The sequence below is a fragment of the Aethalodelphis obliquidens genome, unplaced genomic scaffold (genome assembly GCF_003676395.1).
Source record: "Aethalodelphis obliquidens isolate GAN/ISIS:26980383/991018 unplaced genomic scaffold, ASM367639v1 scaffold11, whole genome shotgun sequence".
Lineage (NCBI taxonomy): Eukaryota > Metazoa > Chordata > Mammalia > Artiodactyla > Delphinidae > Aethalodelphis > Aethalodelphis obliquidens.
The window spans coordinates 4,800,987-4,813,440 of NW_020837955.1; the positions used below are offsets into that span (position 1 = coordinate 4,800,987).

Genomic DNA, 12,454 nt, shown 5'->3' on the forward strand with positions numbered 1-12,454 from the left:
CACCCAAGTCTGCACAGACAGATTTCTGTCAAGAGCGATCAGTCTTTATGAAAGTAGCAAGAGTAATGCTTCCTCTGGGCAAACAAGATCAAAGTCGTTCACACCTGTCATGCTGGATGGTAGCTTCAGTCTCCACTTAAAGTCTTTAGACTTTAAGTTTGAAATAAGTCAATAGCTTTCTTCTTTATAATCTGCAAAGATTCTTGATAGATTATAGAGTTTTGATTTCTCAGAGTAATACGTTTCATTTTAACTTATGATTTTTATCTATTTTTTATGCCTGTCTCCACTTCTTTTATTGCCTTAATTATACTGATTAGACCACTTCTAACCATCAACATAATTCAATAGAATAAAAACCATTATTCTGAGGGAAAATTTCTGCTAGACTAATTGATATGAAAATCTTATTACTGAGAATGTGCTAACAATAAAAGAATATATGTTCAAAAGAAGTTTTTTTCCCCACTTTTTTTTTTTTTTAATCTCCAGTTGGGCTTATTTTCTCTCATTTAATCAGAAAAGCTTAAGAATGTTGATAAGATATCTGGGCCTTTTATAAATCTATAACTTAAAAAAATCTATGCATATCTCTAATATTAAGGTGAGCAGCAGTAGCATTTTACACCAGAATTTAAGGAAACAAACAAAAAGCACCTTGCAGAATGCCTGCTGCATAGTAATCGTTCTAAAATAGTTACCCACTGTTTACACAGTCAGTGGCACATAGAGATGTGCTCTGGAAGTATATTGGAAGGAGAGCAACTAGAAAAGGAATAGCAAGCAGAATTTAAAATTTCTGATTCAAAAGGCAGTTCTACATTTTGTACATCTTAGCTCTTTTCCCCTGCCCATGAATGCAGACCTAGGGAGTAAATATGAAAAGATAAGTTATTCCTTCCAATTAATTCCATTCCACTAATTTAAATGAATATGTTAGACAAAACCATAGAAAATGTAATCTTCTGTTACTTCAGTGCATTGTTGGCACAGGAATGAATATAAAACATACATTTCCAAGTCAACCAAGTTGGTGACACCGGGAAATGGAACATAACTAAAAATTGCAAAATTTTAAGCTTACCTCCAGGGATGATTGATGATAAAATAAAACCGAGAGTTCAGAATCTGTATCCTGCTCTACCCCAGTGAATATATCAGGGTAGGTGACTATGATAAGATAGTGGCGATATGTATAAAATGGAGAAAGTCCTTTTAATTTTATGGTTGTCATTTGGGAAACAATGTGTGCTTATATCAAGCAAAAAGCATTATTCATAGGAGATATTTTTCTCTCCTTAAATGGATATCATATTGGCCAAAGGCCTTTTCATTTCTTTTGTCTTAGATATGTATCTGATAATCTAATATTTGTATATTCTGCAGAAAATGCAATTATGGAGAATTTCTTAGAGAATCCAACCTGGCTGTCACATTTTTTCTACTTTCCAGTTATGATTTTCTTCTGCCACTGATACAAGCAAATCATTTGTGAGAGCTATAATAGCAAAAGTTCTGTGATAGCTAGAAGGGCAATACTTAGGGCATAGATCATTCTTGGCTCTTTAGAGAAATATATGGGAATGTTTATATTTAATACAAAAAATACTGGGTAAAAATAAAATTAAAACTTGAGATTAGCAGAAAGGATCATAAAGACATCAGATAAACAAATATTACATCTTTAATAAGCATAGAGGAAACTGTTTAAAGTATAAAAAAACAGAAAACAATAGTTAGTGTCAGAACTTGACAGACAAGGTAAGCACAAATATAAAAGAAAAACGCCTGAACCAAGCAGATTATTACATAAAATGTCATCTATGATGATGATAGTTTTCTCTTACTTTATACTTAAAAACTGATGACTGATGACTGCAGCTCCAGAGGTGCCCTGAAATAGTTACTTTACATAATAGTTTGGACATGTATTTTGAAAGTGATGCTATTGTAATCAGTGTTGAAGGAACAATGCTTACATGAAAATGTTTATTTTTGGTATATTGGGAAGTTACAGAAGGTTTTCTTTTGACTAGAGCATTCATTCTTAACAGGGACATATCACCCCCCAAAATGGAAAAAGTCAGTTTTTGAAAGGCAAAAAAAATATACTCTTTATATATATAAAACACAAACATATACATAAACAGATATGCAACAAATCTGTGGCAATAAAATTTCATAGAGGTGCAATTAGGAAGAAAAAATATCTAGAAAGCCTATTGAAGGGGGGGGTATAATGAAAAAAGTTGGAGCAACCCTGGGATAGAGTATTGAAAAATAAAACTACTGTATTTAATTCCACAAAATATTGAAGATATACTTACAACACTTGTTTTCAAACTGAACTACAAATAGATTTTCTTATAGGATTTTAGCTGACTTAAAATGAAATAAAAGAAAGCAGTAAAACAATAGCATAAGGACAAAGTTCAGGAATAAACAATTATTGATATGATTGCTCACTTAATTCTCTAAAATGGAAAACATGTGTTACATCTCATAAAAGGAAAAAATATTAGCTTTTTAAAAAGAATTATACATACTAAATGATATTTTATTTTCTTCATGTGATTGGGTATTTGGGGTAGGAAGGATATGTAACTGCATCATGGAAATAGCTTCAGATGAAATGTTTGCAGAAAACTTTTATCTGCTGCCTGTCAATGCGAAGAACAGGCATGGTTCAGATACGAACAAGCCAGCCTGCTCTTAAGAAACTCTTAATTTTGTGGGGGCTATAAAAAAAAGTAATAAGGCTTTTGGTAAAGGAGTATACAATGAGCTTAAGGAACATAGAGATAAGACTTTTAACTTAGGTATTTCTGAGAGAAGTGACATATGGGCTGAAGAATAATCAGTTTGTGAAGTAGGGGGAGGACTTCAAGCTAGAACAAAGCAGGTATGAGACAGCATGGTTAGCTTGGCAAAATGCACTTAGATTTAAGGCCTAGAACATGTTTGTCCATAGAAAAGAGATGGGACTGAAGATGTTGGAGAAGTAAAGTAGGAAGAAGGGAGTAAAAATAAAATATAATTTTATTTTATGACTTTGCACCATCAACAAAATGATACTATACACGCCAAACCCACAATGCAAATATATCAAATGTAAAGCAATAGGAGAAAAAATGAAAATCATGGAATGAGAAATAAACAGTAGTGACAGCAAACCACTGTGATTTTGGAGTTGTTTGAAAGCTGACTGATATAATAAACTCTTTTGAATAAAACATAGAGTTTATGTCAAAGAGTTAGTTATGAGATATAAGTGCATAAGGGTAGGTTCGAAAAAGATCATGTACAACCTTGAATGTTAGAATAAAATGTAGTTTATTGTGTAACTAGAAGTAATTGCTTTGACTGTTTGTCAATTCAAGCAAACTTTCATTTAAGACACCTACTGCTTCATAAAAGGCAGTCTTAATGCAACATTGATTCAGCAAATATTCACTGAACATTAATGAAGAAAAGGTATTAGAAATTCAGCTATGAGCAATGCATTTTTTTTTGTCCTCAGTTTGCAGGAAGGATAGTATAGGAGCCAAGCAGGTAAGCAGGCAATTACATTATGTTATAGAGCTAAATAAAAACAAAATGGCAGGGAATCTCAGTGGAAGGACAGCTGTCTTGACTTGGGGAAAGCATCCTAGAGAAACATCCAAGCCCTTAAAGACAGTTTAATAGAGGTTTGTTCCATGGTAGAATAGAAAGAATTTAAGAACACTAAAAAAAGACATAGCTTTGGAGAAAAATATGGGCAGCTGTCAAACCTTTTCTGTGGGGTAATACTATTTACTGAGTTCTCTGGGTAGAAGTTATCTTTTCAGATTTGGAAGGATGGCCTGCAGTAGTTATGACAAGCAAAGAAATGTTTAGTGTAAAATAGCTCTTTTACCCCTTTTAGCTCTCACTATAATGATTTTAAGAGCCTCACAATTTATGATCAGGTCATGACTTCTCATCTGTTGTCACACATTTGTTTCCCAACCCATGATAAAATTACTTTAAAATGTAACTGGAAGTTACCTTTTCTTCTACTTTCAAATGGAATACATTTTTGATTTTTAAAAATTCAACATTTTTCTCAGGCCAGACATAACGAACATTTCTCAAAATGTGACAATGTCCATAAAATCATCAGACATACTTTTTCATAGAAATTTCTCTGTAATATGTCTAATACTACCTGAATTCATGCCTCAAGGACCTTAAATCTTCATTATTGTTTCTTGTAATAACTGAAGTGCTCTTTCCTTTTTGTTACATATCATCTGCTCATACAAGTTTTCCTTATATTTTTATTTGTTACACTAAAACCACATATGAACAGGTTTTATGATCTTTCACATATGAATTCATTAATTAAAACAGACACCCAAATTCTCAGAACATCTTGATAAAAACAAAGTTAATGGAACCTAATGGACTCACTATACCAGGTTAAATGTGATCCTAAGGAAAATGAAGTGTATAAATAAACCAAATAAAAATAGACTGATTTATTCTTCACAAAAATATTTTTAAGAACTTTAGGACAGAATTGAGCTTTTTTAAATAGTTTCTAAGTAGATGTTGAAAACCTCAATAACAATAAACTTACCTAATTTTTAATTGATTACTTAATATGCTCTAAGCATGCTGCTAAGTGTGTTCAATCCTCATAGTAGGTAGTGAGGTAAATACTTACTATCATCATCATTTTACAAATGAAGGATGGACGCTTAGAGTGACTGACTCACCCAAGGCCATAGAGTTAGTATGGGAAAGAGCTGGTCTTTTAACCTAGAGCTTAAGCCCTTAAGGAATCTCTAATTTATATATGGGTTTTCTAGATTCCTAGGGATTAAATATTTGAGAGTTCCAATACTTGATAAAAAAAAACTATTTACTCTCATTATGTTTTTAGTGATTTGAACTCAAGTACACTTGTTACCTTCTAGCCAGTAAGTCTGTTTGCCATTGTTCAATAATGAATAGGTGTGGAGAGAGGAAACATTTACCAGCATGATGAGTCACTAAATTGCTTCTCCCATTTTACACTGATAATCACAGCCCTTGAAATAGCTCAGCTTCTTTAAAGAAATAAAGATGACAACTATTTTATGCCATTTTGAAGTTGGCAGGTAATTTTAAAAATGTACTTCTACTAGTAATGTCATTAAGGATGCACTTCCCAACTTCTCCTTCTGACCTCCCTGCTCAACACCTTTTAAGGTTCCTGCTTCAAGGTGAGAAAGGAGTGCACAGCCTCAAAAATTGCTGTGAAGGAAAAGCAAAAAGTAAGGGAGCTAAGCTCCCTCTCAGCTTCACACTGGGCTAATTAGGTGCTACATGGTAGTTCACACCTTTCTAATAGCTATACTTTCTGTTTGTCCTCAAAGTTCTTTGCATAAAACTGATTTTTGTGAGAATAAACAGAAATTATTTTATATCTAAATAATCTGAATGGATATGAGTATAAAACATTTTAAATTAGAATTAATCATTGAAAAAATAATAAGTAATTTACCCAGAGACTTCTCAACGGAAGGGGTGCAGACATCAGACTCTCCTTTGAGGTCTTATCCCAGTATATTCCACCCATAAAGACATACTTTTCAATCTCTATAGAATTTGTAACTCCCAATGTAGGTATCCCAGTAATGGGCTTTCACATTTATTGATGGGAAAGCATGTATAGTAGACCACTCTAAAAATTAACGAGGGAACAAAAGGGGTAAATATAATGTGTAAGAAATATTTTTCCCTGCTTCCTTTTCAAATGATATGCTATAAAATGGTGCTCAAGGAATAGTCAATAAATGCCCTTATACATGATCTGTTGTCTTTATTAAGTAATAATTATTTGGTTGTCTGTAATGTATTCTAACTTTGATTTTAGTGATGAAGATTTTCCAGAAGTTTTTCTAGCAAATATTCAAAAGTTTTGTCCAGTGAGGATTTTATTTGACTACAGACTATTAGCCAGTTTCCCAACAATACTCATTCACAAATAAGTAGCCACAAGTCAGGCCCCCTGGTAAGGTGTATATTACAAAATGTGTTAACCATGGACAGATGATTATAAAGTTGCAGCTATTACTGTTTTTTGCTTTGATGTAGTACAAAGGGAGAAGAGATGTGTGATTTTTCTTATTAACAATTTTAATTAACTTTTAATTGATTTCTAGGAAGAGAAATGTTTTCATTACAGCATCACACACTGAGCTCCTTGGTTAGATATTAAACATCAGTGCAAACTTCTTGACAGTATTGCTGATAATAAGGGATTTTATGTTTGGTTATCTTTTCTAACATGTACATACTCATCTATGATACTAAGTAAATGAAACTACCTTGTTTAGCCAGCCCATATCACTTAACTTACATGACCTTATTTATGTTCCTCAATTAATTAGGACACAGAAAAGGAAGCAAATAATCCTGTATTTTACAAACATTCTAGTTCCTTTGTCTCTATTAGATGTGTGTCTGAGTTACCTTAAATTTTTTAGAGCACTTTCTTATAGAATGTTAGTCTTTTATTCCATGAGCATCAAATATACCTCCTTTCATGGAGGCTAGACAGTCAGTGAATTAAGTTGTAGTTAATCAGGTCAAAACATATGTGTGTGTGTGTGTGTGTGTGTGTGTGTGTGTGTGTACTTGACTTTCAATATATTATTTACACTTTATACTTAAGCTGACTTAAAATTATGAAACCCTATTAATAAAAATGCCCCATCTAATATTTATTTTTAGTCCCCTTGTTGAATATGTGTTTGGATATTTTCTCTCAACAAATTATCCCACTGTAAGATAAAGATTGCTGTATATTTGAAAAATTCAATAAATGAAGAGTTATGAGATATGCTTCTATTCTCAGAGGACTTATAGCTGTGGGGAAAAGGTGTAAATAAAAAGTAATGTGGGCTTCCCTGGTGGTCCGGTGGTTAAGACTCCATGCTTCCAGTGTAGGGGGCACAGGATCCCTGGGCAGGGAAGATCCCACACGCCGTGTGGTGCAGCCAAAAAAAAAAAGTAATGTTACAAAGCATTTGTAAAAATTCTAATCTATAAAATGATCTATCTCTAAATGCTAGACATTTTCCTAGGAGAGATTGAATTGGGGGTTGGGATTTGAAGACTGGATGAAGGATTGGAATTTCAGAGGTGAATAAGGAATCATCAATGCAAGCCTTGAAGAAAATGTCAAAAAGTGTATGCTGAGTCCTAAGGAAATGAAGAAAATTGATTAGACTTGAGCAGAGTGTTTATACAGGACAGTGAATAGTAAGAGAATGCTGAAAATGTAGGTTGGAATTAATTCATGCATAGGAATTTGGACTTCTGTCTATAGTTCATTTGAAAGGATTTCTATTACTCAGGGTTTTTAAATCTGGTGCATACATTACTCCCCTTGAGAACTTTGCCTTGCTCATTAAAATATTAATGACACTTGAAAAGTTCTGAAGTAATGAAAACTTTTAAATTTTCTTTAATCCCAATTTCCCAAATTTATTTATTTGAACAGAGACCTCCCCTTCTCTCTCCGTCTCCCCTCACTTTTTCCTGGCATCATAAGAGACGTTAATTAACATTCCATGAAATGTAGCACCTAAAGTTAGTTTATCAAAACCATGACTAAAATTCAGTGTTTACTTCTCCCTCCATGGCCTTTTTTATCAATTTAAGCCATTGTTAAAAAAAATTTCTCATTGGACCTTTTGAAAGCATATATTTTTCTGATTATCTTTTCTCTGCCATTTATTATTTTACTGTAGACTCTGTTAAGGACCCTGACATGTTTGAGAGTAGGCACCATTGATTCTATTAACTTAAGGTAGTTAGTTTCAAGTGATGGGTCATGGGGAACAAAAAGTATCAAGTGGAAATATTGTGTGAAAATATCATGGACAGATTATTAAAAGAAGGCCTTATTCCCAGTGTTGCTCATTGAATTATAACAGTATTTAAAAAAATGTATGTCCCTCAAGATATTAGTAAATATTTTGCTAAACAAACAACAATGAAAAAGAGTCTATGACTAAATTTGTTTGGAAACTGTGATATAAACACCCCTGGGGTTTGGGACTCTCAGTAACCAACATCCTATACCTTGCCCAGGTTCCAACCAATTCAGTGAGAGACATGAAATTCTGGCAGATAGGTGAAACTGATATTGAAAGGAAGGAGGTTTAGTAATGAGAGCCAAATGGGTTGGTAAATGCTACCCCATGACTAAACTTACCTACACAGCCTCAGGCAGAACTGAAATTGTAGGTCTTATTCATAGGGAAAGCGCTCATATAGCAAAACCAGCAAATCATTTGACATCCTTATAAACATCAGATGTTAAAGGAGGCAGTGTGTTAACCCAATTCTTTCCATCAAATTCACCACTCATGAGTGAGGGAGGGAGCAGAGAGAGCAGTTTTCTTGCTAAAATGTCCTTCCTCTTGGCAAGTTGAAGCCTGGAGAGGGGAAGTTTCCATTCAACAATCCTCAGTGAAAGAGGATCTTTTAATGCAACACTTCTCTGAGCTACTGTGTACTGGGAAGTTCACAAGGGAAAACATGATTAGTGCAGCAATTTGGGAAATACCAACATGATGCAAGCACTGTAGGTGGTTCATTCTGAAATTAAGTTTGTTTTTATATCTTAAAGTCCTGTTAGAGCAAGTTTCCTTTAACAATCCTCTAGCCCAGTAGTTTGCAAACATGGGTTGTTCTGATCAAACGTGAGGTCTTTTCCAAGTCATTTGTTACTGATGTAGGTACTACATTTGCATTGTTCTAATACTAGTTATTGGCTTATATCATCTATAACAATGCTGATTCACTTAAATTTTTATATATTTTATTCAGTGGAACAGAATAATGGCTTTGCAACTAGATTACAGAGAATTATGCAACAGCTATCTTCTTATTCTTGTTATAATTGATGATCTGTGCCATGTTTGTGAATTTCATCTCAGACATGTATAATGGTAGCAAAAGAGATTCAAAACTGCTGTTCCACTTCACATCTTTTATTTTATAGTTGAGATACCTGAGACCTAGAGGGAACAAGTGACATACCAAAGTTAATGATATCAAAAAATATATATAGTGGAAACACTGAAACTAAACAGCACTTCTATAAGGTAGCAATTTCTTTTTATATATCAAGGTCATTCGCTATCTTAACCTACATAGTCCCTGTTTGTCACTCTACAAAACATTAAAAATGCAAAGATATTTACTTATTATCATGCTCTTATCTAGGTCATAACAGAATACTACTTTTTACTTTATAAAAATGATATTTTTCCGTATAGACCTGGATTCAGTAGTTCCGCCAAGATGATCACAGCCTTCCCACTTGTAAGAAGGGAGACAAGTGTTAAACAAATAATCACATTAATAAATCTATAATTTAAATCTAGTAAAAGTGATGTAAATTATACGTATATGGAGTTCTTGCCATGTATAACAGGAGGGTCTCATTTACATTTCAGGAGTGATTTGAGGAATCATTTGAGGAAGTGATGTTTAAATGGACATTTGAAAGATGAATGGGTATTAGCCTAGCGAATAATAGTGGAAGCCCTTTAGGCAGAGGCTTTGGAGAAATTTGGAGGTTGGAGAGATTTGCATTATTCCAGAACACAGTGAAAGTAATATTTAGTAGGAGAACTCTTGGTTATGGTAAACATTTGAATGGTGCTGAAGGCAGTGGAAATCCCTGGAGGATATTAAGAGGAATGATGTCATTTATCTATTATAAAAGATCTCTCTGAAAGGAAATAACTGAAAAGACAATAAAGACATAATCTAGCAATCTAAGCCACAGTTGGTGGTGGCTTGGGCCAAGGTGGTTAGGATTGAGATATTGCATACATTGGAAACAATGTATTATAAATGGAATAGGGATTTTTCTGTAAATGCCATATCTTGGACCTTGTTACCTAATATACCAATGTATCTCACAGCTTGGAGCTGAGCCTCATACATAGTATAAAATAAGCTTTTCTGAAATTACTGAATTTCAGAAAAGCTTTAAAATAAGCTTTTCTGAAATTATTGAATAAATAAATAATTGAGAAGGTAGAAGAAGTAGATCTCAGGAACATCTTCTTTATTTCTTATGTAATCTGTTGGTCAGTGGAAGAACCATTTAGTGAAGTAGGGGAATTGGAGATGACAAAGATTTGGACATAGAAATAATCAAAAGTTCAATTAGAAACATGTTAAGCTTCTCATTCTATGGTAGACAGAATTATGATCCCCCAGATACATCCCATGTGTGACTATGTTACCTTACATAACAAAATTAACTTTGTAGATGTGATAAGGTTAAAAACCTTGAAATGGGAGGATTACCCTGGATTGTCCAGGCGGGCCCATTGTAGCCATCTAAGCCCTTAATAGTGGAAGAGGATGATAGAAGAGTGGATCAGAGAGATGAGATAGAAGAAGGAGAGATTCAAAAAACGTGAGAGGGACTTGACCCACCATTGCTAGCTTTGAAGATGGAAGAAGTGTTCTATGAGCCAAGAGAAAAGGTATGTGGGTGGCCTTTAGAAGTTGGGAATTGTCCTTACATGACAAGTAAAAAGGGAGTGGGGATCTCAATCCTAACTTCAAGGAACTGTATTCTGTCAATAACTGGAATGAGCAAAGAAATGGATCTTTTCCTACAGCCTCCAGAAAGGAATACAGACCTATGCATACCTTGGTTTTAGCCAGGTGAGACCCATGTTGAACTTCTGATTTATAGAACTATAAAATAATAAACTTGCAATGTGTAAACAACTAAATTTGTGGTAATTTGTTATGGCAACAATAGAAAACTCATATAATACGCATAAAGTGTCCTAGTAGAGATATTAGTTAAGTAGCTGGACATACATAGTACAATACATACCTAACATCCCCCTCCACCCCACACATATACATACACAGCCATATTAATCAAATTAAATCATTCTATCATAATAAATCTTCCAATATGGGGATAAATAAGAATATATCTTGAGCAAGAATCATTTAAATTATGGATTACATAAAAATACCCACAGACAGAAAATGTCCCTGAAACTTTTAAGAGTGTTGGTTTAATGAAATAGAACGTACTTACATTATTGGTTTGTGTTTTTCTATTTACTTGAGCAGTGATTTAAGACAAAAAATAACACTTTTTGTTTGATTGGTTGTTTTTTTTTGTAAGGGATGTGGCAGTATTGTTGTTTGCTTTTTCCACTAAGATGACCAGCTTGACTAATATGTCAATAATCTGTAAGACAAATTCTAGGAAAAATGTAAAAGTAGAAGAAAATATGTCTATGGAAACTCTTCAACTCTTTTACAGTATTTTTGTCCTCTTCAGACATTCCTGCAATTACTCTTCTATCTTTTCTCAGGCTTAAAACTCCAGAGGTAATGCCCTCCCAGGGGCATTTGTGTTTTGATGAATAAAAGGGACAAATCCTGCTGGAATGTCTGGCATTATGACAGTCAGAAGGAGCGCAGTTATGGACATCTTGGGCTTTATCGTTTCAAACAAGGCACAAGTGTTCAGCAAACCCACCCCACATGCTTCCCCAGTGTTTGTAAAGGTGGATATACATCTGCTCATGTGCTGTTCAAAATACATTATATTGCATCCCAGGCTTTGTAGATATTAAGTGATTATTGTGTCCCTGGCTCATAATGCAGCCAAGTGTCTTGTTTTCCTTCCTTTCCCTAGTGAAGTTTGGGGCATAATTATGTAATATTTTATAGATGCTAAGATTCATTCCAATTTCTTTGAGAAACAATAACATAGAACTGTTTAGCACAAAATGTACAGTATTTGATAATGAAATATCATAATTTATATTCCAATTAATTGATTTTTAGATTATTTTAATTCTCATAACACTCTAATTCTCATAACACTCCATCAGAAGAATAGTCACTCAAAATTTACCCATTTTATTTGATGCAAAGTGATTTAATATTACATAAAATTTTCAGTTACAATAGGTTTATTATAGCATCAACAATTCTGTTATCATTTGGAGATTGTATTCTAATATTAAAGAAGAGCCCTTTGCAGTTGCTTTACAGTTACTATACTTTCACTTCTATTTGGGTTTTGGAACATGTTTAGTTTTAAATCTCAGTTCCTTGCATTAATTTATTCTAACATTCATTAATTCCACAAATATTTATTTATTAAGTAGTTTTATATGCAAGACATTATACTAAGAACTGGGGCACTGAGGTATTTATTTCTTGTGTAACCCTAAGCAAGATAATTAAAGTACATAAGCCACAGCTTTCTTATTTGTAGAATGGGACCAATGATATTTATTCATAAGAATATCAGGCAGATTAAATGCAGTTATATATATATGGTGCTTATACACACACACACACACACACATACACACATATAGTGCTTGAATTTAAAAAGCTGTAAAATCTTAAGTTGTCAGTTATGTTT

At 33.5% G+C, this 12,454-nt stretch overlaps 1 protein-coding gene across 16 annotated transcripts in view; it reads left to right on the plus strand.

Moving 5' to 3' along the window:
• The window catches only part of PCDH15 (protocadherin related 15), a 718,778-nt gene that overhangs the window by 525,445 nt on the left and 180,879 nt on the right, over positions 1-12,454 (plus strand). The gene's annotated exons all lie outside the window — the stretch shown is intronic.